The sequence below is a fragment of the Pinus tabuliformis genome, chromosome 4_2 (assembly GCF_031772625.1).
Source record: "Pinus tabuliformis cultivar Carrire ecotype Pingquan chromosome 4_2, CPIR1, whole genome shotgun sequence".
NCBI classification, from domain to species: domain Eukaryota; kingdom Viridiplantae; phylum Streptophyta; class Pinopsida; order Pinales; family Pinaceae; genus Pinus; species Pinus tabuliformis.
The window spans coordinates 785,512,114-785,533,291 of NC_142304.1; positions in this window are offsets into that span (position 1 = coordinate 785,512,114).

The window sequence follows — 21,178 nt, forward strand, 5'->3', positions numbered from 1 at the left end:
GACTATAAAAGAGGAAGGATATCATTAGGCAAGGATTATCTGATGTATTGAATATCTGAAGATGTGCAAGTGATTGGTTTGTGTGGCTGAATCTGAATCAAGGAGGAACCTGAGAATTACAAGATAGATAAGTTTCATTGATGAGTCGAGATCTCAAGGCTTGAATAGTAATATCTTTTGTGATTTGATCTATTATCATCAGCGCATAATTAGATCTATAAATTTGATAATCTAAGTATAAATGAAGTCTATTTAAGTGTAAAGGGTGAATTGTCTTTTATAGATCTACATGCAGGTTCAGCTATGCAAAGGTGCATATACACTCAGGTTCAACAAGAGAAGAAAGTGTATACGGTGGTTGACCTTGATTCAGCTGTGTATGTACGCAGGTTTATAGTTAGTGAAGTAGCATATGTCTCTTGAAATATGTTTTAGCTGCTTCTGTGGATTACTGCAGTGTTCTAGGTTCAATGTTGGTGTCTGGTTACTGGTATTGTTTTCTGGTTACAGCATTTTGAGAAGTTATTGGTTGATTCAGTAGTTGTTTGTGGAAAGGAGATTTGTTGATGCACATATACTTGATGTTTGTTTGATATTCATGGATCCAGTTTGAAAATTGATGAAACGTGGTCCCTGGAAGAGAAGAAAAGGTTGTAGCCTTCTGTAGGTTAGCACCTACGTACTAGTATCTCAGCTAGTACAAGAGCTAAGGGGGTTGTATCTCCCTTCCAGGAGAAGCTGGAGAATGAGAGAGGGTTGTAGCTCTCTGCAGGTTGCAACCTGCGTACTGGTATAAGTCTGGACCAGTACAAAATCACTGTAAAAATAAGTTTCTATTTAAAAGAAGATAGAGATGAATTACAGCAGGTGGTTTTCACCCACATTGAGTTTCCACCTTATATCTTGTGTTCTTGTGTGTGAGTGTCTTCTACTCTGTTTTTTACTGTTCTTGGTTACTGTTTATATGACTCTGATGCACAGATTAATGATCAACATCTATAGAATACATTAAATTATAAGTCTGCATGGTATACGCTAGTTTTCTTATCTGAAGTTGCGTATATACGTGGTTTTCTCTAACTAAAGTAGCGTATATGATATGGGTGTGAAATAAAAAATATTTGACTTAATAATACTGATTCACCACCCTCTCAGTATTATTTCCAACAATTGTAATCAGAGCAGGTCCTTCAGAAGAAGCTTGATCGCTTGAAGGAAGATCTATCATCATGAGCAACTACGAGAGAGAAGCCTCGATCAGGCCACCAATTTTTGATGGGACCAACTTCGTCTATTGGAAGGTAAGAATTACAGCCTATCTTCAATCTCTTGGTACAGAAGTCTGGGATATCATAGATACAGGGTACACTTTTCCATCAGCAACTCCTACAGATCCGGCTAGGAAGAAGCAGTATGAAACAAATGCAAAGGCTGTCAATACTCTATTAGGGAGTCTATCTCAAACAGAATTCGTCAAGGTTATGCAGCTCAAAACCGCAAAAGAAATATGGGACAAGATCATTCTGAGCTATGAAGGAGATGAACAGGTAAAACAAGAAAAACTTCAAACCCTCATAATTCAGTATGAAAATCTCAGAATGCACAATGAAGAAAGTGTGGCTAACTGTTTCCTTCGTATAGATGAGATTGTTAATTGTATGAAAAAATTGGGTGAAGAAATAAAAGAGGTTGTTTTGGTTGAAAAGGTGCTAAGATCTTTGTCTTCTAAGTTTGAATCAAAAGTTTCTGCCATAGAAGAAAAGCAGAACCTACAGAGCCTTACCATGTCACAGTTGCACGGAATTCTAACTACTTACGAAATGAGAAAAGGAGGACCATCAGACAGGAGAGAAGCTGCATTCAAGGCTTCAGGCAAAGGAGATTACTATGAGTCAGGACATATGTCAGAGGAAGAGGAAGAATCAAATTTTTTCAAGAACCTCCAACGAGGAACTAGAAGATTCAGAGGTAAGCTGCCTTTCAAATGCTTTGCTTGTGGAAGAGTCGATCATTATGTTGCAAAATGTCCTCATAAAGATAAACTAGACAAAGGTAAGGAACCTGTCAGATGGAACAGAAAGCAGAATAAGAAGAGCTATTACACGCATGAAGACAGTGATGGATTGTCAAATAGTGAAGAAGATGAACGAGGTAACGATGATATACTTTTGATGGATTTTCAAGATGAGGATTTCTTGGATGCTATAAATGAAGAAGGTCTTTATGAAGAAATTTCTAGACTTAAAGTTTGTTTAGAGGAAAAGAATATGATTAAAGATATTCTAACATTCCAACTTGCTGAAAAATATAAATACAATGAAAAGTTACAATGTGCAATTGTGGGACATAGAAAAGAAATTGAGAAAAAAAAAGCCCTTAATCTCAGATTTGCTAAAGGATCTAAAACTTTAGATGAGATTATCAAAGTGCAGCGTTCTCCACTAATCAAGACTCGTTTGGGATATAATGAAGAAGTGTTTCAAGAATAGGAGACATCCACCTCCAAAAGTTATCTTGATGCAGCAAGGAGGAGTGAACAAATTGACAATCGACATCAACGGCACAATGGAGATCACCAGGTAAATCAGGGACAATTTACCTCAAGAATGAATAGAGACTACCAGGTAAATCAGGGGCAATCTACTTTAAGGATAAACAGAAGCTACAACCAGCCACAGGTAAAACATTCTCAATTTGCCTCAAGAATGGATGTCAATAGAAACTACAATCATTCGGTTGGTAGATTTGATAATCGCAGGATTTTCTTCAATGACTAGTGTTTCACTTGTTATAACTTTGGTCACAAAGAAGCTCAATGTGTTTCCTATAAGACAATCATGACTAGAGAAGCTCAGAAACAAAGAAGTATGACTGGGATCATGAAAAGGACCTACAATAACTTTTCTGTTCTTGACAATGAAATGGAATGTTCTATTTGTAACAACTTCGGTCATGAAGATTATGAATGCAGGAGCAGGTTTTGGCAGACAACTCAGAAGGAACAAGTCTCAAGTGCCAAAACACGAAGAATGAAAGAACCACAACTGGAAAGATGTGGGATAGCCTTATATGCAGAAGGATAGGAAAATCAATGGTATATCGACAGAGGATGTTCGAAACATATGATAGGTGATAAAGAAAAACTTCAATCATATAGTGCCTTAGAAAAGGTAAAGAAGGTCTCATTTGGAAATGACACCCCTGCGTTCATAAAAGGTAAAGGTTCTGTTCAGTTGAAAGAAAAGGTCAAAGCTGGAAATGTTATGTATGTTGATGGCTTAAAGCATAATCTATTGAATGTCAGTCAGATGTGTGATCAAGGAACTGACGTAATATTTCTATCAAATGGATGTAGTGTTCGTGACCTTGATACAAGAAAAACAATGATCAAAGGCATAAGAAATCCAAATAATTTATACATATTCAAAGAAGGACAACATCAATGCTATCTAAGCATGAATGATGAACACTGGCTATGGCACAGAAGATTGGGGCATCTTAGCTTCTCTCAGATAAGGAAAGCATGCAAATATCAGGCAGTTCGTGATCTTCTTGACATCAGAATTCCAGACAATACAATATGCAAATCATGTCAGTTTGGTAAGCAAACCAGAACTAATTTTCTGGAGAAGGAAGGATCAGCTAGGAGGCCACTTGAACTTGTCCATACTAATATATGTGGTCCAACTAGGAAGAAGTCACCTTGAGGTGAAGAGTACTTCATATTGTTTATTGACGACTTTTCAAGGATGTGTTGGTTAGGACTCATGAAGTATAAATATGAAGCTTTCGAAAAGTTCAAATCATTCAAAGCCTTAGTTGAAAACGAATCAGATTGATGAATCAAATGTCTCAGATCTGATCGAGGAGGAGAATTTACCTCAGATGAATTTTTCGATTTTTGTGAAGAACATGGCATTAGAAGCGAATTTTCTGTTGTAAGGACACCTCAACAAAATGGAGTAGTGAAAAGGATGAATAGAACAGTTCAACAAATGGCTCGTGCTATGCTCGATGAATCTGGAACTCCCGCAACCTTCTGGGGTGAAGCTGCATTTGCTACAGTAACTATTCTTAACAAGACAAATGTCCGGGTAAACGGCACTCGGACTCCTCATGAACTTTGGCATGGTAAGACTCCCACGGTGAAATACTTCAAAATTTTTGGAAGCAAATGCTACATTAAAAGGACTGATGAAAATCTTGGCAAGTTTGAACCTAGAGCAGATGAAGGCATTCTCCTTGGTTACTCTCCCCATAGCAAAGCATATAAGTGTTACAATAAAAGACTTGGTAAAATTATTGAAAGTATTGATGTAGTGATTGATGAAGAAGGAAATACCTCTAGGCAGGAAAGATTTTAAGTTTTTGAAGATGATGAGGACTATCCCTCAACATCAAATCAGATTCATGATGAAGAAACCCAAGAGGCACTAGAAGAACAAATAAGAATAGAAGAAAAGACTCCATCTAGATACATTCAGAAGAATCATCCAGAATCTCAAATTTTGGGACAAAAAGAGGCAGGTGTACAAACAAGGATAACCATTCTAGAAGCTTCAAGCTATCTAGCATTGCTCTCCTCCACTGAACCACAAAATGTAAGAGAAGCATGCAAAGATGAATGTTGGGTCAAGGCAATGAATGAAGAACTTGAGCAGATTGAAAGGAATAACACTTGGGAGTTGGTTCCTAGACCAAAAGATAAAAATGTCATAGGGAGAAAGTGGATTTTCAAAAATAATCTGAATGAAAATGGAGATGTGGTTAGAAACAAGGCAAGACTTGTTTGTAAAGGTTATGCACAACAAGAAGGCGTAGACTTTGAAGAAACCTTTGCACCAGTGGCTAGACTTGAGGCTATAAGAATGTTCCTTGCTCTCTCTAGCTTTCAAAAGTTCAAAGTATTTTAGATGGACGTAAAATTTTCCTTTCTGAATGGAGATTTGAATGAAGAAGTGTACATTGAACAACCAGATGGGTTCATCCTTGGAAATGATCCAAATCTTGTATGCAGACTCAAAAAGGCTCTCTATGGTCTTAAACAAGCTCCAAGGGCATGGTATTTTTGGTTGGATGAGTACCTTCATCAACAAGGTTTTGCAAAAGGATCAACAGAAAACAATCTATATATAAAGGTTGACAATGAGAAGTTGCTAATACTTGTTGTGTATGTTGATGATATCATCTTTGACAGCAATGAAGAAGACATGAGAAAAATTTTTCCTTGGTAATGCAAAAGGAGTTTGAAATGTCCATGCTTGGTGAGCTCACATATTTTCTTGGTCTAGAAGTCTAACAAAACAAAGATGACATTCTTCTATCACAAACCAAGTACCTCAAGAAGATCTTGAAGAAATATGGGATGGAGGATTCAAAACCAATATGTACTCCTATGGTTACAGGATGCAGTCTCGGCACAAATGATGAATCAACAGCTGTACATCAACCAACCTATAGATCCATGGTTGGTAGTATACTCTATCTAACAGGTACCCGACCAGACATTATGCCTGCAGTAGGGATAGTTGGAAGGTTTCAGGCAAATCCAAAGGAAACTCATCTTTAGGCAGTCAAGAGAATTTTCAAATACCTTCAAGGGACTCAAAACTATGGTTTATGGTATCCTAGAGATACAGATATCACACTTCATGCATATACAGATGCAGATTGGGCAGGTAGCATGGATTACAGGGAAAGCACTAGTGGTGGTGCATTCTTCATGGGTCCTAGATTAGTATCATGGTTTAGCAAGAAGCAAAGTTCCATTGCATTATCTACAGCTAAAGCAGGGTATGTAGCTGCTGCATCTTGCTGCACACAACTCCTTTGGATGATGCAGACATTGCAAGATCTTCAAATCACTTGTACTCCACCTATTTCCATTTTTTGTGATAATACAAGTGCAATCAGCAATTCAACGAATCCTGTCATGCATTCAAAGACCAAGCACATACCTATCAAATACCATTTTCTTCGGGAACAAGTGCTTGAACAAAAGGTCAAGTTGGAGTACGTTCCCTCTAAGGAATAAGTTGTTGATATTCTCACCAAACAACTGCCCAGGGAGACATTTGAATACCTCAAACAGAAGCTGGGGGTAGTTGATGCATCATATTACTGTTGAAACCCGTTTGTTTCAAAGAAATGTGGTTGTACGTGAGTTTCATGAGGAGGATTCGCGTACATACGCCGATTTATGCAGATACAGTCGCGCATATGGTGGTTTGAAGGAATTCAGTGGGGACAGACTCTGGTTGAAGAGAGTCTGATATGGGTCTGACGAGAGACCATCTGGCACAGGTTCACGGGGAGCAGATAATCTTCTAATAATGCACTATTGGAATTACATTAGAAGCTCTTGGTTCGAGTACACCAGCTGTTTTGGGTTCAGGTGGATCAGCTATAGAAGGAGAACAGAAGGAGAACATGGTTGGTGATCTGAATAGTGTTGCTGATATTAGTTATTGGTGACCTTCATAGTCTGGATCTAAATTTTTTGTCTCTATGTCATGTATATCTTTTATTATCAAGGTCATGTAATGGCCTATTTTTGGTTTGCCCACTATGCCTGGGATGAATGATGCAATGTTCTTGGTTGTAATATGTAAACTTCTGATGTATCCCCACTTGGTTGGGTGGATGATCCTGTTGTTGGGAAAAGTATCCATTCAGAATGCCCCTATCCCACTCTAAGGTGTGATAGTGCCTTAGCAACAAACAAGGAAAACTATTTTCGTATTCTTCTTTATGAAATGTAAATGAAGAGGAAGGATGTAACTAACCTGTGTCTTTCGCTAGTTTGTTGATCCACTCGATCTCCTCTTTGTTCGCTTCCCGCTGCCTGCTTCCTCACTGGTCCAGCTTCACCAAGTTCCTGCAAGATCACAGAAGAGGAAACTACACAAAAGACATAGATTTACATTCATAACTAGCTTAGGATCAGATTTAAGCTAAACATGCAAATATAACAAAACATCATTGATACACAGCATGTAGAAGAAACTCAAATAGTTTTATTGATATGATAAGAAAGTCCAAGAGGAGATACAACCAAGAGAGTCCCGATCCAGCATCTACCTCCCAGCAAAGGAATCCCTTCCTCTCCTCCAACAAAGCATAAATCACCCAATGCACTAATCTCAATCTCAAACCAACAGCAATTCTCTGCAAAGTACAAAATTCCAGCCTCCGGATCTCTGGGATGAGGGATCCATATATAGATGTAAGCAGAGAGGATGAGTCAGCTTATGTTTTGACTTGTGACTTCTCTCTGTCAGTTTTTGCTTCCTCTTGGAGGCTGAGAGCCTCTTACTCATCCTTGGTCGAACTCAGTGAGGCAAGTGTCATTGAGGAAGATTCTAGAAGCTTCCAATGTCTATACACCTCGCGGAATGACACTGCCATTTGGCATTTCTCGCTCAGCGCACCCTGGTAGTGGAATTAGGTGCGTTGCAATGCTCCTAGCTAGTGTACTGGGGTGCATTGCAACGCAGGCAGCTAGTAGAGCATCTGAATTGATCCTGATTTGACTAGTTTTGAGTGGTTTTTGGTGGAGAACTTCTGGGAGAAGCTGTCATTGGTTGACCTTGTTCCTTTAGGGGCAGGAACAACAATTTTAGGGACTTTGGATCCCTTGGATTATGGACATTTCATGCTCAAAGCTGTGAGGCACAAAAATGTCTATAACAGTTGCCCCCTAAAGTATGAGGCCGTTTATCGGTTGAAATGCTTTATTAGGAGGATCCGAAGTTCTTTCAATGCTGGGAGGAGACCTGTAATAAGATACAATATAATACATTACTTTTCATACTGTTTTCATGATCTAGCTGAGGCGGGCATTCCCATGCTCAACTTTATAAATTCATTTTTATGTACATAGGACAGACAATCGTCTGATGGTAGACTGATGATCTTGATGAAATCACCATCCTTTTGGTAGGATGATTATCTGTGCTGCAATGCTGTACATGTCAATTTCTTTATTTTTCCTGATTATATATCGCAGCCCGGATGGATGAAACTAGATCCGGGGTCTTCAATTTCGTCCGATCTTCACTCTAAGTACAAGTCGATCCATGTGAGAAATGTTTTGAAGTCGAACATGGAAAGACATCGCTTGATTACCAGTCAATGATGTAAACTGTTAACAAGCGCGAGAGGAATCATCGATAATGATAATGACCCTCAAGGTACTGCAGTACAATTCACGTGGTGTGAATAAAGGACTTGGCATCGAACACCACGCAAAATCTTTCGGTCGAAGGTCATTGATGTATACCTGTCGCCGGAAGTGAGAAACTTGCCATTGAGGCATGCAAGCTTCAAAGTACTGAAGGGGTGTTCCTAGATCAACTTCTTGGATAATGAGTTGATGTCGACAAGAAGCGATCCGTCAAAGGAGGGCCTTGATGTATCCCACATCAATGACACGGAACGGAGCAAATGATTTTGATGGAGGTGAAAATGATCTGATGATATATGGTTCAGGGTGGCGGTCATGAAAGAATGAAGTATAATGTATGGTAGTGGATGGGACACAGGTGACTTCTCTGGATGACTTCTCTTGAACATATCGGCGACACTTGTATGATGGATTGGTAGCATTTACCCCAAAGGTGGATGGTATGGCGAGACCATGGTGATGTGACCGGTGAATGAAACAACCCAACCCAACTCAGGCACGGAGTGGAAGTGTCATGTTCAAGAGCGACTTGCTACCAATAAAGGTTCTTTGAGTTTCTTCCCAATTTTTCCCCAGTCATTGCTGACCAGTACCTCTTTATTTTTGTCAAGCTTGAGGAGGATAACATATGCTTGTTCTATAATTTGCCCTTCGGGCAAACCCATCGCTATGTTTTAACGAGCCTAGCGATAGTGAAACTCGTTCTCGTCTAAAGACAAGTTTGTCGCTATTAATGTTTTTAACGAGTTTAACGACAAAGATAACTCGGTCCTTTTCCTTTTTAGGGAGTATGAAAAGGTACGTAAAGATAACTCTGGAAGTCCTTTTTCGTCATCTAATCCCTTAAGCCCAAAAAAGTATAAAACAATACAAAAGGGATGAATTTTCGATAGTTTTAACAAGCCGAACAAAACAAGCGCTCGATCTTTTTGTGCAATAATCCCTCAGGTCCAAAAAGATTAAAATCTAGAGGAGGGATAGCACTTCCGGTCGCTTTAACGAGCTGGAAGGCCAAAACTCGGCAATCTTTTCATATTTTACGAGTCAGATGAAAATAGCTTAAAGAAGACTCGTCTTTTGAGGAACGAGTGATAAAACGGGTAGCAGCTGATTCCAGGTAAGGGTTGGAATTTTCCAATCACGGCAGTGTCACAAGGATGGCTAGTGAAATCACTCTTCGTAGCTGTTCCTCAAAATGGGTAAACAATCAAATGGAGGTGAATGATTGGCCAATGGAAAAGTGGAGGTGACAGTGCAAACACGACCAAGGCTTTAATGGCTGATAATGTTACATTCACGGTGGTTATTTACCGGAGGATAGTTCATTTTTTAACGAGCTTAAACGCGGGTTGAAACACTTGCTCGATCTTATGTTTATTTTTTAACGAGCATGAACTATGTGCTAAAACTGCTCGATCTTATGTTTATTTTTTAACGAGCATGAACTATGTGCTAAAACTGCTCGATTAATCCAGTCATATGATAAGAATGTCTCATTTAAGATGCCATTTTTCATGGAGCTTGCGTATTACAAAGCTTTGCTCTAGAATCCTTTCTTTATGCAAGTTCGGAAACGACTAATCCTACGAGTTTAAAGGGTTAGAGGTCCTAAAAATTTAAAAAATAAATAGCCGCCCATTGCCTGCACTCCCAAAGGTTTGCATGCCCCCAGGTATAAAGTACGATTTCAAGGTTACCCCTCAATTTTCAAATAAAACATTTGTTCTACCAGGAAAGGCCTACTTCTTTCAGGTTACCAAAGATTGCCTCGTTTGCGCAGCAAACAAAACACTTCTTCGGCGATGTCTACCGAGATAGACAAAGGTGAGTGACAACGAGTGCCAAACACATAACTTTGACAAAAGAATCTTATTCTAGAACAACCCCTCTTCCAATCACGGACGGGGTACGGACTAGTCATATTCTCCCGCGGAAACCTACCCTATACCCAAAGTTTTCCTGCCGAAGCAGACCAGGACGCATGCCCCCTGGGTTCCAGTCATATCCCTCTGAATTACTCGTGCTCATCGAGAGGACGGACCATGGGTTGAGACATTTCTTGCATGAAGAGACCATTTAGGGACGATATATGACTATTTGCGATGCGTGATCCGGGAAATGAAAGTTGGTCCACGAGCTTTACCACTCTTCCTTCGTGCGGAAAACACATTACTCTAAAGAGTGAGGAGATGATGGCTCCCATGCAATAAATATAGTCTCGTCCAAGGAGTAGGTTATAATCCAAGGGTCCTTGAATGACCATCACGTTCATTTGAACGGTCTTCCCTTTCAATGTGATAGGCACATTGGGGAGGATCCCTAAACGTCGACTGGTTCCTTTATCGAAGCCTGTCAGATTTTTCATCTCAGGCAAAAGCGATGGCGAACCAAGCGCTTTCCAAGCAATAGAGGAAGGGATACTCACAGATGCCCACTCATCTATGATGGTGCCAGCCATTACCATTCTATATATTTGGACGATAATTCGGAATGGTAAGCTTGCTGGCAAACGGGGTCTGCCTAGTTGGTTCCAGTCGAAGGATACAACTAGGTTTCTTGGTGGTGGGACCGAGTAGACGGCCGGGTATCGCTCTAACGAACTTCCTTCCTATGATAAAGGAATGGGTGGATTTCCCCCGTGTTCGTCGGAGTCTGTGTTGATGAAGAGAATTTGGATGGTGTCATCTTTATCCTCTTCAGTGACTGTATCATTCGAAGATAAAACCTCTGAAGGCAAGACCGGGTCAACTTCCGCCTCGAACTTTTGACTTTCGTCGGGTATGGATTCAGTAGGTTCATCTTCAATGACAGGCGCTTCAGCTGACCACTTGGGTGGGCCAGCTGGATGCTCAACTAACGAAGGACTCGGCAAGAGTTTTTATATCCAGGAGGGAGTCATAACGGTGAAACCGGACGATCATCCAAAACTCTTTTAGTTTCGTCTAAGAAGGGACAACGGTGGAGGGCATGGTCACCTTCGCACAGTCTACAGGGAGGTCTAGCCCTCCCTTTTTGTCCTGGGACTTCACTTTCGCTAGTTGACGGTGTGCTTTCAATAGGCTATCAGAGGTTGACGACACCGGATTGTGCAACCGGGGAGACCAGTCCCTTAGTATCCAAGGGATGCAAGGACAATCTCTGTGAAAGTGGTCTCCATTGCAAATGACACATGGCGATTTAGGCCTGGTCGGTGCTGTGTGTGGATTTTCATTAGACGACACTTGTTTTCCCTTATTTGCCTTTGGCTCCTTCTTCTTTTCCTCTTTCTTCTTCTTTTCCTTTTTCTCCTTAGGAACTTGGTTTTTAGTTTTACCAGTTCTGTTAAGTGAAGAGGAAGGAAGAGAGGAAGAATTAGAGGAAGTAGAAGGTTGGTGGGAAATTCTGGACTCGTCTAACTGCTGATTCGACTATTCATGAATAGTGGTGTTCTGAACGACATTGGTTGAGAAGAGCTAGGCCGGCAAGACAATTGTCAGTCCTGGAAGCGACAATGTGGCCATATGGGGCGCACCAACATCTCCCCAAGAGGAGAAGGGACTAGGATTTCCACCAAGGGGAATTCCTTGGTTGGTAGGCTCCATTTTCTCAACCTAAAGATCAACGCAGGAAAAAGGGGATGAATATTCCGTTTAAAATAAATTTTAATGACGCTTGGACACAACTTGCTTTTTCGATTTTAAAGAGTCCAGAAAAAGCAAAAGATGACTCTAGTCTCCTTCGATTTTTAATGAGCTTGAAGTGACAAGTGCTCAGATGGACCTTTTCCGTTAAGGAGTCTGAAAAGGAACAAAAGGGACTGCTCTGGAGTTCTAGGTAGAGGGTGTGCCAAACCAATCGCAAAACCGCAGAATACTTTTTAGGGTACGGGCGGTCAATCTTCCCGAATGCTGTGTTCAGTGCATTGCGATCAGTAGGGCAGCCGACACGGCTTCCTATGGATAAAGGTTTTATGCCTATAGGGGTCTCCCAATATATACTCGATGGTACATGGGAGCACAATCCGTACTGGAACTTGTCGTCTCTCAGGAGGAATCACCCAACCATCAGTGAGGCAACAGTTACCAGGTTTTACGACGCCGGAACACGTCTCTAGCCTAGACCTCTATGTTGTGCGTTAAGTTACAAAGCGTTGTTAAGTTCATTCAATTTATTTTAGGTTGATCTTTCTTAGAAGTTTGCCTTTTTGTATCACCACGAGATGTAGATACAATTCCTAAATGCAGTCTAAAGATGATAAGCAAGCTTTTATCTCTTTTCAACAATGAAAATCCTAGCTACAAGGGGAAAAGAAAGACACAATCTTTTCTCAAAGAGCATAGAGCACACTGTAAATGCACTTTTCCTAAATCAATCCACACAAACTGTCAAGATGCAAATGCACATATGCATGTATTTGTTTTCACTTTCTTAATATTGATGCCTAAAAAGAAAGTTGCTGTACAAATTTGAATTCGATTTCAAGTGAAAAACACAAACAAGCTTCTTTTTGAAAACAAAAAGACGATTACGACACTTTATGATTTTGAAGTAAACACTTGTTTCGACACTAGAAATTCATAAATTCAAACCAAAAGACAAAAGTAAAAGCGTAATCGACTGTCAACAGCAAACAAACTTACTCCTAAGATCAAAATGACACTTACGACAGGTCTAGATCTAAGGGCGACAGTATGACTAGTTTACTTTTGTAATGGGAAACTGCAAATGATGTAACAAATACACAAAAACATATACAATTTCTTTTATACAACTGAGGTGGAATTAAGGCAAAGAAAAGGGGTTTTCAGATAGGTACACACACTGATAGCAGGCTGCAAAAATCAGAGATAAAACTGAACAAAAAGAAGCAAAGAACCACAGCTGCACAGGGCAAAGGCTGATCAGCACACCTGTTGCACAGAGAAACTGAATTGCAGCGCAGGTAGCCCTCTCGGGACCTGCGTTGAAATGCAGAGTCTCTTCATAGAGCCTGCGCTGAAGCAGAAATGAGAATTATCTCCGGGTTCTGGGTCACGGTTTGCAGTTTAATCTATGGTTTTTGGCCGGATAAAAGCTATCAATAAGGTACAATTAGAGGGATGATTTAAAGGAGGACTAAGAGATATCACAAAGGGTTGTTAGAGCATTTGTGGATCAGCTGTTCAGATCATAAACAGGCCCAGTAAATGGACTAGAGTAGTAGATCTCTACTTTGCATTTGTAAATGGCAAATGCAGTTCGATTCGCCACTCCTAAGTTTATGAGAAGAACAACAATAGAAACACAAATAAACTAACTAGATACGATCCCCAGCAGAGTCGCCAATTTGTTGTTGGGAAAAGTATCCATTCAGAACGCCCCTATCCCACTCTAAGGTGTGATAGTGCCTTAGCAACAAACAAGGAAAACTATTTTCGTATTCTTCTTTATGAAATGTAAACGAAGAGGAAGGATGTAACTAACCTGTGTCTTTCGCTAGTTTGTTGATCCACTCGCTCTCCTCTTTGTTCGCTTCCCGCTGCCTGCTCCCTCACTGGTCCAGCTTCACCAAGTTCCTGCAAGATCACAGAAGAGGAAACTACACAAAAGACATAGATTTACATTCATAACTAGCTTAGGATCAGATTTAAGCTAAACATGCAAATATAACAAAACATCATTGATACACAGCATGTAGAAGAAACTCAAATAGTTTTATTGATATGATAAGAAAGTCCAAGAGGAGATACAACCAAGTGAGTCCCGATCCAGCATCTACCTCCCAGCAAAGGAATCCCTTCCTCTCCTCCAACAAAGCATAAATCACCCAATGCACTAATCTCAATCTCAAACCAATAGCAATTCTCTGCAAAGTACAAAATTCCAGCCTCCGGATCTCTGGGATGAGGGATCCATATATAGATATAAGCAGAGAGGATGAGTCAGCTTATGTTTTGACTTGTGGCTTCTCTCTGTCAGTTTTTGCTTCCACTTGGAGGCTGAGAGCCTCTTACTCATCCTTGGTCGAACTCAGTGAGGCAAGTGTCATTGAGGAAGATTCTGGAAGCTTCCAGTGTCTGTACACCTCGCGGAATGACACTACCATTTGGCATTTCTCACTCAGTGCACCCTAGTAGTGGAATTAGGTGCGTTGCAACACTCCTAGCTAGTGTACTGGGGTGCATTGCAACGCAGGCAGCTAGTAGAGCATCTGAATTGATCCTGATTTGACTAGTTCTGAGTGGTTTTTGGTGGAGAACTTCTGGGAGAAGCTGTCATTGGTTGACCTTGTTCCTTTAGGGGCAGGAACAACACTTTTAGGGACTTTGGATCCCTTGGATTATGGACATTTCATGCTCAAAGCTGTGAGGCACAAAAATGTCTATAACAGATCCCCACTTGGTTGGGCGAAGGATGTTTGTATAGAGACTTTTGGTGATAGGAAGGTCTTTTATGATTATTATTCAAGAACATCTTTTTGAAAATCTTGCCTACAGTTAGGGGGAGCATGGTTAGCACAGCAGAGCAGAGATTTCAGCATGTACTCATGGGGAGCATAATCCTTTACCCTTGATGACAAAGGGTGAGAATGACTTTGAGGATCTTGGGGTTGCCATCAAGTCCAAAGGGGGAGATTGTTAGCATTATGACTCAGGTTTGACACTATGGCACAGGTGTTGTCGTTGATGGCAACTCACTCTGATGACAGATCTCAATTTAGGCTCTCAGAATGAAGGAAAAATATATATACGTAGGTTCACCTTGACCAAGACGTGTATACATGCGGGTTAGACATTCCAAAGACCTATATGCGTATACACGCACTTTCACGCAAGGAAAAACACGTACATATGGGAGAACTTATTTTTGGTCCGTGGTATTTAGTCCTTGGTATTTTAACCTATGGTTTTGGACCATAGTATCTCATCAAATGTGTCGATCCCAAGTATTGGGTCCATGGTATTGGTTTGTTATGGTTTTGGACCATGGTATTGTGAAAGGCCTAAGACTATAAAAGAGGAAGGAGATCATTAGGCAAGGATTATCTGATGTATTGAATATCTGAAGACGTGCAAGTGATTGGTTTGTGTGGCTGGATCTAAATCAAGGAGGAACCTAAGCATTCCAAGATAGATAAGTTTTATTGATGAGTTGGGATCTCAAGGCTTGAATAGTAATATCTTTTGTGATTTGATCTATTATAATCGGCGCATAATTAGACCTATAAATCTGATAATTTGAGTATAACTAAAGTTTGTTTAAGTGTAAAGGGTGAATTGTCTTTTATAGATCTATACGCAGGTTCGGCTCGGAAAAGGCGCGTATACACACAGGTTCAGCAAGAGAAGAAAGCGTATACGCTGGTTGACCTTGATTCAGCTGTGTATGTACGTAGGTTTATACATAGTGAAGTAGTGTACATCTCTTGAAATATGTTTTAGCTGCTTTTGTGGATTACTGCAGTGTTCTGGGTTCAACATTGGTGTCTGGTTACTAGTATTGTTTTCTGGTTACAGCATTCTGAGAAGTTATTGGTTGATTCAGTAGTTGTTTGTGGAAAGGAGATTGGTTGATGCACATATACTTGATGTTTGTTTGATATTCATGGATCCAGTCTAAAAATTGATGAAACGTGGTCCCTAGAAGAGAAGAGAAGGTTGTAGCCTTCTATAGGTCAGCACCTACGTACTAGTATCTCAGCTAGTACAAGAGCTAAGGGGGTTGTAGCTCCCTTCCAGGAGAAGCTGGAGAACGAGAGAGGGTTGTAGCTCTCTGTAGGTTGTAGCCTGCGTTCTGGTATAAGTCTGCACTAGTACAAAATCATTGTAAAAAGAAGTTTCTACTTAAAATAATATAGAGATGAATTGCAGCAAGTGGTTTTCACCCACATTGGGTTTCCACCTTATATCTTGTGTTCTTCTGTGTGACTATCTTCTACTCTGTTTTTATTGTTCCTGGTTACTATTTATATGACTCTGATGCACAGATTAATGATCAATATCTGTAGAATACATTAAATTATAAGTCTGCATGGTATATGCTAGTTTTCTTATCTGAAGTTGCGTATATACGTAGTTTTCTCTAACTAAAGTAGCATATATGATCTGGGTGTAAAATAAAAAATATTTGACTTAATAATACTAATTCACCCCCCCTCTTAGTATTATTTCCAACAACATGAAGTCATATGTTTCTTGACATCTGAAAAAAGGGCGGGCCAATAAAAACCTGCCCTTAGAATCTTGTCTACAGTTTTTTTCCAATATAGGTGTCCTCCACAATCTCCTGCATGAAATTCTTGTATAGCTTTATCAGCTTCATCTTTCAATAAAAAATTTAATAGAATTCCACCATTATCTTTCGAAAATAAATTATTATCTGTGATACAATATTTCATTGATTTCATTTTCAAAAATCAACCATTAGTTCTAGATAAACCAGGAGGAGCTTGTAAGTTTAGTAAAAAAAATATCATATCTGCATACCAGGGTGAATCAATGAAAGGTTCATTGTTCTGTGGAGTCGCCATGTCTTCCTAATCATCTAGGGCACCAATGAAATTTATATCTAAGGCCTAACAGTTCGATTCATCCATGAGTTTAGCTAAAACATGGCCTTTAATAAGTTTTTTAGGCTATATTTTTATGTCATATTCCAAAATAGTGGCAATCCATTTGCCTCTCTTTCCTTCAAGCCCATTTTGTGTCAACATGTCCTTTACTACTGAATTTTGAACATACGCAATGATGTGTGAATAAAAGATGTACACTTTGCAATCTTTAATAGCTTTTGCTAAAGCAAGCGCTTGTTTTTCCATTATGTTGTACTTTAGTTTAGCATCTCTCAAAGATTTTCTGAAAAATGTTGTTAGGAAACTAGCTCACAAAAAAATAGAAAATATAGATCGATGCCTTAGAATTCAGCCTCTTAGAGGTAGCAATCTCCTTTACATTACACAAATGAACAATTCTTGGATGCTACAAATGACTAAACCTCCCTTCTATATATAGGAGTCTAAGGGGTCATAATATAATAAAGCCGACATAACAGTGATAACATAAGGGCATAAAAATAACAATAGTGGGTTTCTATGGGGCATACTAATAAAAATATGGGGACAATAGGGGCACAATAATACCCATAAGGGATACAATGACAATAGTAATGGGGGAATCACTAGTATTATAGGGGCCTAACATGCCCCTCTCCTTCCAAAAAGTGTTTTCCTCAACGCTTGAGTAGTTCTGGATGCTTTCGTATAAAATTATCATCCTCCCATGTGGAATCTTCAGTGGATAAGTTCTTCCACTTAATGAGATGCTCTGAAATTGATCGTTTTCATCGCTATCGAGTTCTTGTTTCTGTGACTGCTTCTGGTTCCAATATGATTTTTCCTTCCTCGTCAAGTTCTGGCAATATTGTTTGAACTGCGAGCTTGTCACCTATAACCTTCTTTAAACATGAAACATGGAAAACTAGGTGCACTTGGGGAGTTGAATTCTATGGCATTGATCTATCTTTCCTATCCTTTTGTGAGCTAGTTTCCTAACATTTGGTATGAGAGCTTTGGATTCTAGGGTTTCACCGCACCAAATAGGTCATCATGGAATTTTCACTATAACTTTGTTCCTGTGATGTTTCAAAAGCTACAAAAAAACCCATTTGAGCTGAAATTGTTTTTAACTTCACGTATGAATTTCAGATCTTGTACCTCTACATTTGCGGAGATATGATTTGAGGAAATTTAGGTTTTTTGCATACTCCTGAATTACATTGCAAACATGTGACTTGGGAAAAATCGTCATAACTTTGTTTTTGAGCATCATATGAAATTTCATAAGAAGTTTTAGAAAGAGGACAACCTATAGTTATCTGTGTATCAGCTTCAGGTACTAAGGTCGAAACAGTGACACGTGGCACTTCGTACAAGTTTGCTCTACTGAACTAGTCTATAATCAGGTCACCGTGGGAGATTTGGCATAAATATTCCATGGAGAATCCAATATTGATCAGACTTGCGGGGTTAGAAATAGGACCCAAAGGGATACTGTAGGATGTGATTTCAGATATTCAATATCCGCAGTAACAGAGATACAACAGATTCAATATCAAGCTCTTACAAAGTGAAAAAATTGTGCGTAGTTTTTTTTTAATTTTGCATAAGATTGGTTTGAAAAATTAGTTTGAAGTAATTCAAAGGGAATAGTGAAGAATTATTAGCATTAATTAATTCCCCAAAGAAAGAAAATGGAAACACCTAGTAAACAACTTGAAAGTTATAGCATGACTCGTGGAGAAGAGGAAGAAATGCAACATGATATATCAAAATTACAAGACCAAGTACAAAAAATTTCACTCTTACTAAAGGTAAATGAAGCGAAGATGAATGGTGTGGAAGCTAATATGAATGGCTTGAAAGTTCAGATGGATGGCGTGGAAGCTAAGATGGATGGCATGGACGCTAAGATGAATGGTAGGGACACTAAGATGAATGGAATGGACGATAAGATAGAAGAATTGAAGATAAATTTCAATAAGTTGCTACAAGAAATGGTCACTAATGGTGAAAGGGTAGTAAAGGAAACTTATGATGAGAACAAAATAATTGTTAATCATCATTTCATAGACTCTAATGTTGGATTGAAGGCCCACCATGTTCCGAAAATCGATATGAAGAAGTTTGATGGCAAGGATCCCAGAACATGGATACTACAGATGGAGCAATTTTTCGATCTCCATAATGTGCAAAAAAACAAAAGGTGCATATTGCAACTTTATATTTGGAACCAAATTAGGTTATATGGCATCGATGGTTTTTCTCTCGTAAACAAATTGTCACTTGGGCAATTTTTACGGAAGAAATGATAGCACATTATGAGGATACAAAAAGCAACACTTATTTTAGCCAATTGATAAATCTAAAAAAAAAGGGTTCAATGATGGAGCACATTGAGGACTTACAAAAATTGAACATAAGGGTAAAAGATATTCCAGAGGATCATAGGATTGATGTGTTCATAGGGATTTTAAAGGATAATTTTTATGAAACTAGCTCAAGAAAAGATAGAAAAGATAGATCAATGCCTTAGAATTCAGCCTCTTCGAGAGGGCAACCTCCTTTACATTACATAAATGAACAATTCTTGGATGATTCAAATGACAAAACCTCATTTCTATATATAGGAGTCTAAGGAGTCACAACATAATCCAGCCGACCTAACAATAATAATATAAAGGCAAAATAATAACAATAGTGGGCTTCTATGGGGCACAATAGTAACAATATGGGCACTACATGGGTACATCAATATAATAAGTGGGTTATACTAATAACAATAAGGGGTTACACTAGCAGTATAGGGGCCTAACATGCCCCTCTCCTTCAAAAAGCATTGTCCTCAATGCTTGAGTAGTTCTTGATGCTTCTGTATAAAATTCTTGTCCTCCCATGTGGAATCTTCAGCGGGTAAGTTCTTCCACTTGATGAGATACTCTGAAATTGATCGATTTCGTAGCTATCAGGTTCTTGTTTCTGTGACTGCTCCAGGTTCTAATATGATTTTTCCTTCCTCTTCAATTTTTGGCAATATTGTTTGAATTGGGATCTTTTGCAACTTTTGAATAAGTGGCCATACTTCTTCGTCCTTCTTCCATTCTTCCCTTGCTTCATTTATCCAATCTAGTTGGATAATATAAATAGCACAAAACAATGCTTCCACATCCTCATCCTTGAAGAGTCTTCCCATTCGGTAAGGTCGCCATTTTTTAAGTGCATGTAGTATTGCCAACATTTCCTTCTCATAAATAGCTTGCTTGAGATGTAGCAGTAAAAAGACCCAATCATCTACATCAAAACATTTTTCACTACGATGTTGATCTACCTGTTGTTTCGTTTGATTTTTCACTGAAGTGACGTTATCCTTTAAAAGTTGAAGAACTTGTTGTTGATGCTCGATGTGATCTTTCACTGCTTGAACCTTTTTCTTCTTCATATGTCCTTCTATCTCTAGAGTTTGAGGAGTGGTAATTTCTTCCAATCCTTTACAAGATATGGTAGGATTCATTTCTTGATGCTCGATGTGATCTTTCACTTCTTGAACATTTTTCTTCTTGATATGTCCTTCTATCTTGATAGTTTGAGGAGTGGTAATTTCGAACAATGAATTACAAGATATGGTTGGATTCATTTCTTCTTTCTCGATGTGATCTTTCACTTCTTGCACCTTTTTCTTCTTGATATGTCCTTCTATCTTGAGAGTTTGAGGAATGGTAATTCTTGCCGATGTTTTACAAGATATTGTCTGATTCATTTCTTCTTTCTCTGGGGTGGGGTCCTGGCGTATATCTTCTTCTTTTGATGTTTCTTGATCCTTTTCTTCCTCCTCTTCATATTCTATGTAAAATAATTTCTTCTCAGCACAGTTATGACCTTTAGTGCATTTGCTATCACAATTGTAACAAAGCCCTTTTTCTATTTTTTCTTCCAATTGTTGTGGTGTAACCCTTGTAAGTTGTGGAAGTCTAGGAGAAACAACACTTCCATCGTTATAGTTGTGAGGGGTATGCTTCTTGGTTTCCATAATTTTTCTTTCCACTATGTCACAAAGCCCTTTTACTCTTTCCAATTGTTGTGGTGTTGCTCTAAAGAAGGTGTTTCTCTTTGTTTCTTCATAATGTGCTATCATTTCCTCTGTGAAAATTGACCATGTAACAAGTTGTTTACGAGAACAAAGCCCTTCATACCATAAAAATTGATCTGGTTCTAAATATGAAGATGCAATACATACCTTTTGTAATAGTTGTACACCATGTAGATCAAAATATTGCTCCATCTGAAGTATCCAATTTACTGGATCCTTGCCATCAAACTTCCTCATCTTGCTTTTTCTTGATTTTAGGAGCTCGACCTTGAAATGACTGTAATTTTGTACTTTTGGAACTTTAAGTTCTGAAATTGTGAGCTATAGTAGCACTCTGTGTCCTCTTTCCAATGCCACTAGTCTGATTCAAATTGGATTCTCTAAGAAAATGTTA